The sequence below is a fragment of the Carcharhinus amblyrhynchos genome, chromosome 9 (assembly GCF_965287045.1).
Source record: "Carcharhinus amblyrhynchos chromosome 9, sCarAmb.v2.hapA, whole genome shotgun sequence".
NCBI classification, from domain to species: Eukaryota; Metazoa; Chordata; class Chondrichthyes; order Carcharhiniformes; family Carcharhinidae; genus Carcharhinus; species Carcharhinus amblyrhynchos.
Genome location: NC_137332.1, coordinates 111,089,771 through 111,100,211, shown reverse-complemented (window position 1 = coordinate 111,100,211; position 10,441 = coordinate 111,089,771). Strand labels below are relative to the sequence as shown.

At 44.8% G+C, this 10,441-nt stretch overlaps 1 long non-coding RNA gene across 2 annotated transcripts; it reads left to right on the top strand.

Moving 5' to 3' along the window:
* Positions 1-2,391: 2,391 nt before the first annotated feature.
* Positions 2,392-9,935, top strand: LOC145348555 (uncharacterized). 2 transcript variants are annotated; one of them, XR_013887953.1, is made up of 7 exons: positions 2,392-2,479; positions 5,038-5,148; positions 5,344-5,391; positions 6,205-6,257; positions 6,455-6,508; positions 7,752-8,080; positions 9,783-9,935. It is a non-coding gene; the product is annotated as an uncharacterized LOC145348555 (long non-coding RNA). The 2 variants fall into 2 exon arrangements; XR_013887954.1 differs by lacking the exon at positions 2,392-2,479 and adding an exon at positions 3,288-3,373.
* Positions 9,936-10,441: the final 506 nt, after the last annotated feature.

Below are 10,441 nucleotides of genomic sequence, written 5' to 3'. Positions count from 1 at the left end.
CCGGTTGGGTTTCCTCCGGGTGCTCCGGTTTCCCCACACTGCAAAGATGTTCTGGTTAGGTGGAGTGGCCATGCTAAATTGCCCCTTAGTGTCCCATTATGGCCATTATTGTTGCTCTAAACATTGTTTTAGTTGTCCCTCTGCCACAGTCCCACAATTTCCCTTGTTATCCTGTGTCCCATTTGCCCTGGATTCGTCTGGACAGTGACTGGGGAGACTGTTACAAAGAACAAAGAACTATACAGCACCGTAACAGGCCCTTTGGCCCTCCAAGCCTGCACCGACCATGTGTTCCTAACCAGACCATCCGTTTGTATCCCTCTACTTTGGGAGCAAATAGTTCAGCTCCTGGCAGCTGTCTTCTCGTTGTGAATGAGCAATGAAATATGTTTTTAAAGAAAATTAAATTCAAGCAAAACATAAATAATTTAAATGCGAGAAAGCAGCCAACATTCATACATTTGAAAGCACTTTGTAGAGGTGCCTTGCAGTGGCAGGTCTCTTCTCATCTCATGGTGGGAATACGGATGGCACAATGGTTAGCACTCCTGCCTCATGGCGTCAGGGATCCGGGTTCAATTCCGGCCTTAGGTAACTGCGTTTAGAGTTTGTGTTTGTGTGGGTTTCCTCCAGGTGCACCAGTTTCCAAATTGGGGTAAATATTTGGGGTTACAGGGATAGGGCCTGGGTAATGGTGCTCTTTTAGAGACTTGGTGCAAATCTGATGGGCCAAATGGCCTCTTTCTGCAGTGTAGGGATTCTCGGTGCACACTTGGTGCTCATTTCTACAACACTCGGCCATCACAAAAGTTGTGCCAGTCAGCAGGTGGGTGGTTTGTGGTGGGCCTCAGGTTTCTCTGGTTGCCTGGAGTGGATGGGTCTGCAGCCAGCTGAGCCCTGAATCAGATGGGAGTGCAGGGTCCCAGCAGGTCTGAGGTGGTCAGATTATTCCTAATCCTCGATGGCTAGCAGAGGTGGTCCAGCGGGAATGGTGGGGTTGGGGGGGTGGTTATAGGCATGATCCACGGACTCCACAAGGTTGCAAAAAAGGGCAGGTGACTTGGAAGTGTGCGGACCCGATGGGCCGAATTTCCTCCCTCTGCACTGTGGGGATTCTATGATTCTGTGAAAACAAGTGATCAGGGTGTTGACCATCTTGTGCTTTTTAATTCCCGTCTTTAAGTTCATTTATTAGTGTCACAAGTAGCCTTACATTAACACTGCAATGAAGTTACTGTGGAAATCCCCCAGTCGCCACACTCTGGCAGCTCTTCAGGTACACCGAGGGAGAATTTATCATGGCCAATGCACCCTAACCAGTACGCCTTTTGAACTGGAGGAGGAAACCGGAGCACCCGGAGAAAACCCACACAGACACGGAGAGAATGTACAAGTTCCACACATGATGTGATGTGTTGGACTGGGGTAAACACAGTAAGAAGTCTCACAACACCAGGTTAAAGTCCAACAAGTTTATTATTTGATAGTAAACACCACAAGCTTTCGGAACACACTGTTCGTTCTTCAGATGAGTGGAGAGTTTTGTTCAGAAACAGGGCATATAAAGGCGCGCACAGTTTACAGAATACTGATTAGAATGCGAGTCTTTACAGCTAATCTGCTATTCAAGTCTTAAAGTTGCAGACAATGTGTGTGGAGATAGCATTAAGCACAGGTTAAAGAGATGTGTATTGTCTCCAGACAGGACAGTGAGATTTTGCAAGTTCAGGCAAGTCATGGGGGTTACAGACAGTGTGACATGAACCCAAGATCCCGGTTGAGGCCATCCTCATGTGTGCCACACAGTGCCATACTGATCCACACAGACAGCAACCCAAGCCCGGGAAACAGACCTGGGTCCCTGGCGCTGTGACGCAGCAGTGCTGACCACTGTGCCACTTGTATTTTAATTCCTCCCCCTTACCCCTCAAAAAAAGTAACTAGCACTTGAAGAATGCAGTTTTGAAAGAAAATCTGGGAGGAATAATCCAGAGAAAAGAACAACTATTGCAATTTTCTGCATCCTTTATTTAATAGTTGGGAATTTACCTTTCCCGTTAGAAAAGGGGACACTTTTGTCAGTTTATTTGACGAGTTTGGGGGAAGGACAAGAATCTCCTTATTTGGTCCCATTGAGGAAAAGGCGACCCATTCATTCATTCATTCATTCATTCAAAAAAAGGACCCCACTGCCAACACTCGTCCTCAAATGTGCCTGCGCAGAATTTTAAAAATCCAATTTAAGAGCCGGGGTGGGGGGCGGGAAATGAGTAAGTAACGGGTTTAAATTAGATAGCTTGGTAATGACGTCCCTCCCCCCCAAAAAATAAAATAGAATCCGGTGGGGAATCTTCAGGCGAATGCAGCGGGCAGCCCTGGGGTGCAAGGGGGCCTGATGGCCTATGGGCGCCACGTGGTTTGGTGCTTTTAAAGGTGCGCACCTCCAAATGCAGCCAGCTGCAGCAGGGAACAGGGAGAGGTGAGTGTGGGAGGCTGGGGATATAGATACATAATTAGTAATTTGAAATTTAAATAAGTATTTATATAATTATTTTATATTTAGATAATTAATATTTACAGTTATTTGTAGTTAATATTTGCACATTTATATATAAATTAACTTTAATTCATGAGGTCACTCTTAATTTGCTTGAGTTCAGCTTTTTCAATAATTTGATTTTTTTTATTGTTCTCACATTTATTAGTATGCAGTGAAAAGCTAAATAGAGAAAGCATAGAAGAGGAGAGAGTGCAGAATGTACTGGTACAGTTATATCTAGGGTGTGGAGAAATGTGTTTCTGAATGTTGCAAATTCCTCCCCAGATTTTCTTTCAAGATTGCATTCTTTAGGTGCTAGTTACTTCTCTCCCTTTTTGTTTTGAGGGATATGGGGGAGGAATGAAAATAGTGGGTAGTACTACTGTCTCACTGCCCTCTGGCTCTCCAAGCCTGTGCCTGTTCTGGTTAGAAAACGCCTTTGATTTTGTTGTACTTTTGGGTATGATAACTATTAAAGTAGTTTGTCAACAGGGGGAGCTTACTGTGAACTTGAAATTGAGGTTTAATTTTGATGTGTTTGGGAGGTGGCTTTAGTATGAGATCCATGAGGGACCACGTGTGAGGTCAGACATTTTACTGCCAATTACCTGGCCCCCATTTTGATTGCTTTCCTTCTTAAACTTGTGTTTAGGAATCTGCTGGGGATTTTTTTTCAGGAGGGATGGGGAAGGTTATTGCTTGATCCAGTTTTTTCCCCCTCTTGTTTGACCTGGTCTTGCTGGTTGCGGACTAAAGGCAGCTTCAGTATGAGACTCTGGTGTCCTTTGTGACAGGATCCAGCAATCTGCCTTGAAGCAGGAGTCAACTTTGCCAGTAGCACTCCTCTATAGAGTTATAGAGGTTTACTGTATGGAAATAGGTCCTTCAGCCCAACTATTGCATGCTGCCCCTTTTATATAATCATAAGCTAGTCCCAATTCCCTGTGTTTGGCCTATATCCCATGTAACTGTCTAAATGCTTTTTAGAAGACAAAATTGCAACTACCTCTAGCAGCTTGTTCCAGATCCCCCCCCTCGGTGGCACAATGGTTAGCACTGCTGCCTCACCAGGGACCTGGGTTTGATTCCCAGCTTGGGTCTCTGTGTGGAGTTTGTACGTTTTCCGCCCCCCCCCCCCCAAGTCTGCATGGGGTTTCCTCCTATGGTCTGAGAGACATTGACTTGAACAGGTGCCGTAGTGTGGCAACTAGGGGAATTTCATTGCAGTGTTAATGTAAGCCTTGCTTGTGACTGATAAATCAACTTTAAATCCTCCGTGGAAAAATGTTATACATCTGTTAGCAGTTACTCCTTAGCCCTGTCAAAAATCACTGTTTAGATTTTGTATCTGAACGCTGCCTCAAACCGTATGTGTAATGGAGGGTGGGGGCAGGGCCAACTTGCTGACTTCTTGTTACAAGCTGAGAACATCTAATATATTAATGGGGCCTCCTGTTTCAGGGATAAATCCTCCTCCTCAGACTGTTTAAAGATCCTTTTAGAGTTTTTAAAAGTGTTTTGAACATTGCACGTCTTTGTTCATATATACATATGCTTTAAAGAATTCAAACAAAAAGCTCGGGGCCTTTGTCCTTTCCATTAGGCCGAGTTTTAAAATGTGCAGTGTGATTTTTGGAGGGTGTTGCCCTCTGGTGGGGGGAGGGTGAGTATCAAAATGACTGCTCGAGATGCATATCCTGGCCTATCTCGCCACCCTGTTCCTGCAATCCCAGCTCCCCTCCCTCACATTTCCCATGGTTAGTCCACCTCGTCTACAGGGCAATTTAGTCTGGCCGATCCACCTACTATACATCTGTGGAGTGAGGGAGGAAACTGGAGCATCTGGTGGAAACATGCAGAGAGAATGTGCCAAGGCTGGGATTGAACCTGGAGCCCTGGCGCTGTGAGGCAGTGGCACTATTCCCAGTGATTGCGACCACAATGACTATCCTCAATTGTTGTAAAAATCTGTGTTAACTAGTGCTCTTTAGGGAAGGAAATCTGCTTTTCTTCTCTGGTCTAGCCTATGTATGACTCCAGATTCACAGCAATGTGAGTTGACCCTTAAACTGTCCTCCGAAAAGAACCAGCAGGCTACTCTGTTTCCGACAGAGCAGACCAGTAAATACTGGATCCCTACATCCAGTGTAGCGAGGAGGAGTAGGCCATTCAGCCCTCTGAGCCTGCTCCGCCATGCTGCATGTTCCTTTTCCGACATCATACTAACCCTTGACATCTTCTGGAATTCAATGAAAGGATAATAAGGGAAATTTTTTTCTTTTTGGTTTTTTGAGTGAAGGCTGAACACTGAGGCCCAGGTATGTACATGAAGAATTAGATCCAAGGGTTGAATGTATTAGATTGAGTGTTAATGATACTTTACAGACTAGAGTTACTGAATTGAACTTGATGATGCACACAGTGCTCTGAAAATCGCAGTAGATTTGTCTCATGTGCTCCCTCAAGGAGATTATTGGTGGTCTTTCTTTATCTCTCAGATTCATTGACCATTGTGGATGACTGGTGTCGTACAAATGCCCTTGGCATTCGCAAAAGGAAGCAACTGTTTGGCCCAGCTGGCCTGTGCTGGCTCCATGCGATCTGATCAGGTACGTGATAAATCTCTTTGCTGCGATTGACGTTCTGTTCCAAAGAGAGCATTAATGATGACGCTTTACAGACTAGAGTTACTGAATTAAAATCCTGACGACAATCACAGTGCCCTGAATGCTTGTCACCCGCTGGGTGTTCCCTATGCCTGGGGCTTTGAGGACAAGAATCAGTTGTCCTTGTTTGTTTTGCAGGTTATGGGGATGGCTGAGACATGAATCACCGCGGCACAGCAGAGCAAGGTGAGTCATTCTTTTGTCACATCAATATATAGGGAGACTGGCCTCTTGATAATGTCACTGGACAGGTTAATGCTCTGGGGGATGGCATGTGTTCAAATCCTACTGTGGCCACTCATAAAATTCCAATTTATTTTAAAAATCTGGAATTGAACATTAGTCTGATGTGGCAGTGCCAGTGTTGGCCTGGGGTGGGCACAGTAGAAAGCCACAACACTAGGTTAAAGCCCAACAGGCTTATTTGGACTCTCAAGCTTTTAGGGTGCTGCTCCTTCATCAGGTGTGTGGATACTATTGAGTGAAGCTATTGCAAAAAAACTCTTTATTTTAAAGGGAAGGAAATCTGCCAAACTTTATCTGTCTTGCCTACATGTGACTCCAGATCCACAGCACTGTGGTTGACTCATTAACTGCTCCTCTGAAATGTCCCTAGGATAATTGGGGATGGGTAACAAATGCTGGACTGGCCAGTGACATCCACATGTCATCAAATAACACTATACAGCACAGTGGTTAGCACGGCTGCCTCAGTGCCAGGGACCCAGGTTCAATTCCCAACTTGGGTCACTGTCTGTGTGTGGAGTATCTGTTCTCCGTGTTTGTGTAGATTTCCTCCAGTTTCTTCCCACAGTCTGAAAGACATGTGGATTAGGTGCATTAACTGTAATAAGTTCTTACTCAGTGTACCTGAACAAATACAGGAGTGTGGTGACTAAATTAACCCTGGTGATATATACACTGCACTAACAAATCACAGGGATTTGGTGTTTCACCCTCCCCGGGTTTGTGTTAAAGACTTTTTTTTCTGTTTTTCAGGGTTTGGACGGACAAAAGGGTCTGCATTTCTTAATTCCGAATAGCGTGCTTGGGTACGTGAATATAATTCCTTCTAAGCAGGGCTTTAGCCTGGCAGCAGAGTAAATGATGAATCTTTTCAGACTAGACTAGAGTTACTGAATGAACCTTGTCGAAACTCACAGTGCCCTGAACACTCTGCTGCAGTGCGGTTAAACCTGGGTAATAGTCCCGAAGCCAGCAGCTCACCACCTCCTCTGCTCTTTTACAGGTCGGCAATGAACGAGATGGACCGTGATTCCATGCGAGAGGCAAGTGCTGGAAAGTAATTGTTTTACAATTATAAATGGTTGGTTAATTCTGCAATGGGTCTGGCACATGCAGCACCCTGGGGCATCAAGTAATACAGTTGGGATGTTGTGTTGTAGCTCTAAAAAAATTTTTAGTTAGGCCTACATGTAGTCCTGGTTGCCACAGTACAGGACTGAGATGCAAAGAAGTTTTCTCATTAGAATTTACAGTAGGCCATTCAGCCCATTTGAGTCTGCACCAACAACTATCCCACCCAGGCCCTATTCCCGTAACCCCATCCTGCTAATCCCCCTGACATCCAAGGGGCAATTTACCATGGCCAGTCCACCTAACCCACTCATCTTTTGACAGTGGAGGAAACCCACACACAGGGAGAAGACGCAATCTCCACGCAAACAGTACTCCCAAGCCAGGAATCAAACTCGGATCCCTGGTGCTAGTGAGGCAGCACTGCTAACCACTGTTGCCCAGGATGATGCCCGCTGTGCTCAGGAGGGAAGCGGGGGGGTGGATTTGTATAAACTGGGATTGTTCTCGCTGGAAAGACGGGCTGAAGGGAGACCTGATAGAGGTCTACAAAATTGAGAGGCACAGACAGGAAGAATGGTCAGGCTTTTTTTTTTCAAGGGTGGAAGTGTCAATTACAAGGGGGCACAGACTCGAGGTGAGGGGAAAGCTTAAGGGAGATGTTATGGGGAAGGTTTCTCATGCAGAGTAGTGGGTGCCTGGAACGCACTGCCAGAGATGGTGGAAGCTGGCGTGTTAGCAGCATTCAAGGCCCATCTTGATATTCACATGAATAGGTGGTGAATGGAAGGATAGAAACCATGTATTGGCACAGGCTTGGTGGGCCAAAGGGCCACTTTGTGCTGTTGTTCTTTATTCTCTCTCTCTCCTTTTTAAGAGTTAAACCTGCTGAGAACACAGGAATGCCATTATATGTCCCAGGGCATGTTTGCAGCCTTTATTGCAGACTGGAGGATAGAGGAGGCACTAGTGTGTCAATTGTCAAACTGTTAATACAGTGCAGTAGCAAACTCTTTTTCACTGAGCACAGTGGGGACCCCTGCCCTGCTAGCTCAGGTGAACAATGCTTCAGTTGTCCCAGTCTAGGGTAAGATGCCAACCTGGGTAAGGGTGACCCAGGTGGCACTGGAAGAATGTGAGTGTTAATATTTTAGAGTAGAGGTACTGAACTAACACACCACTCTGAACATCATTACTGATATACATCTTTATTTGTGTCTATTTTACAGGATCCTAGAATCCCTAAAGTGCAGAAGGAGGCCATTTGGCCCACCAACTCTGCACTGACAATCCCAACCACATGTTTACCCAGCTAATGCCCCTGACACCAGGGGGGCAATTTTAGCATGGCCAGTCTGCCTAATGTGCACATCTTTGGAGTGTGGGAGGAAACCTGAGCACCTGGAGGAAACCCATGCAGATGCAGGGAGAATGTGTGGAGTTTGCACAATCACCTGAGGCTGGAATCAAACCCAGGTCCTTTGTGCTGTAAGGCGGCACTGCTAACCACCATGCTGCTGTTCTTGGAGTGAAAGTTGTAGCTGTAAAGCAGAGTGAGGTGAGTGAATTCTACCACAGGCATTCTAACTCCTGTTATGGGTTCCTGGTCATGTTTTAATGTTGAAACTGTTTTAAGAATGTTCTGAACTGGCTGCCATGAACTCCTGCAGGCCTTAAATTTTTCTTTTGGAGGAGAGAGAACAGCAACACGGATGTTAATGATGACACTTAACAGACTAGAGTTACTGATTTAACCCTGGTGATACATAGTGCTCTGAGCATCCCATGTTGTTTGCTTTCTCCCTCAGTATAGCTTCTCAGGAAGCGCAACACCATCCAGGACAAAGTGAGGACAAGACCAGAAAAGAGATTTTATGAAGTTAGTCTAGACCAATGTTTCATTTTGATTTTTGGCATTAGGCTGAGCATAAGATTTTATTCCAGTATGATTCAAGTGACCCACTCAGGAGCTTTTATCAGAACTAATTTTATTTAAGAACATAGAATATATCAAAGTATTAGTATAACTGTTACCAATTAAAATATTTAGACATGGCAAAGTACAGTTCTTAACAGTTTTTTGTCTATTGTTCCAATTTAATAGTATTTCCCCCTTGGATATAAATTCCTCCTTCAGAACCAATTGGCACACCTCCAAATATGTTTAGGTAGGTCCTAGATTTCCAACTCTGTCTGGATCACTCTCCAGACAGTCACTTTCCTTAAACTAGGAGTAGGCCATCTGCCCCACCCCCACTCAAGTCTGCTCTGCCATTCAATAAGATCATGGCTTATCTTTTTGTGGACTCGGCTCCACTTTTTCTCCTCACTATAACCCTTAATTCCTTTACTGTTTAAAAATGTATCTAGTATTTGGCATCTCCATCCACCAATGTCAGTGTGAATAAATCACCACCAAGGCTCCTTCAACCCAGGTCATTGTCCATCTAGAAGGACAAGGGCAGTAAACACGGGATGCAACCACCTGAAAGTTGTCCACTTTCCCCAACACCATCAAGTTACCATCCTGACTTTGATTTATTATCACATTAATATAGTGAAAAGTATTGTTTCTTGCACACTATATACAGACAAAGCATACCATTCATAGAGAAGGAAACGAGAGCAGAATGTGGTGTTACAGTCATAGCTAAGGTGTAGAGAAAGATCAACTTAATGTGCAATAGGTCCATTCAAAAGTCTGACAATAGCAGGGAAGAAGCTGTTCTTGAGTCAGTTGGTGTGTGACCTCTGATTTCTGTATCTTGTTTCCATTGGAAGAGAGCGTCCAGGGTGCCTGGCATTCTTAATTATGCTGACTGCTATTCCTGAGGCTAGATTGCACGATGGAGTAGGCTTCATTCGTGACCCTTTGTAGTTTCTTGAAGTTTTATATTACATTTGGTTCTTCCTCTACTGTCTCTGGGTCTGAATTCTGAAACTCCCTAACAGTAATGAGTGTACTTAAAACTACAGGGACTGCAGTGGTTCAAGAAGGTGGCTCACTACCACCTTTCCAAGGGGGCAGTTGGGGATGGGCACATGCCAAAGCATCCTGTTTACATTTCAGGTTTATAGAGACAGGTGGATGATTCAAAAACTATTTGCTACATGAAGTATGTGAATAATTCTGTATTACACACTGAACCCATACAGACTAGAATTACTCTGACAATGTTTAGTGCTGTGAACACTCATCCCTCCCCAGAGCTAATACTGATGTAGCACTGAGCAGTTCTGTCTTTGTGTCCCCCCCGCAGGTTACAGGGAACGCACCGAGCCAGGAATTTCTGTTTACGGGTGAGATTCGGACTGCTTGTGGGTGAGCTGTGGAAGTTCTGACCTGGAGCTGAAAGGGTTAAGCTGTGTTCAGGCTGCGAGATTTGCATGATGTGTATCTAATAAAATCAAGTGTGGTTTTTATTCAAAATTTTGTCGTCCTTTCTCATGCCAGGCAGCTGGCTTTTTAATTTCTCTTTGCTCTCTAACAGGTTTACCCCACTGTTGTTTCACGGGGAGGTTTGTATTTAATTCTTTTGATCAGATCATAGAATTCCTACAGTAGAGAGAGAGAGAGAGAGGCCATTCGTTCAAGTCTCTGTCCATAATCCCACACTATGCCCATAACCCCATGCATTTACCCTAGCTCATCCTCCTCCCTCTCCCCCAACCCTACAGGGCAATTTAGCATAGCCAATCCTAATAACCTGATATCTTTTGGAGTGTGGGAGGGAACCAGAGGAACCTGTGCTACTCCACAATGAGCCAGGCCAGGAATTGAGCTTGGGTCCCTGGTATAAGGCAGTAGTGGTAACCACTGTGCCACCTTGGATATGGAGAGAAATTATTTGAAACTTTTTGGTTTTGTGATCCACTGTTTTAATTCAGATATGCAGCACATTTTTAACAAGATCCCTGT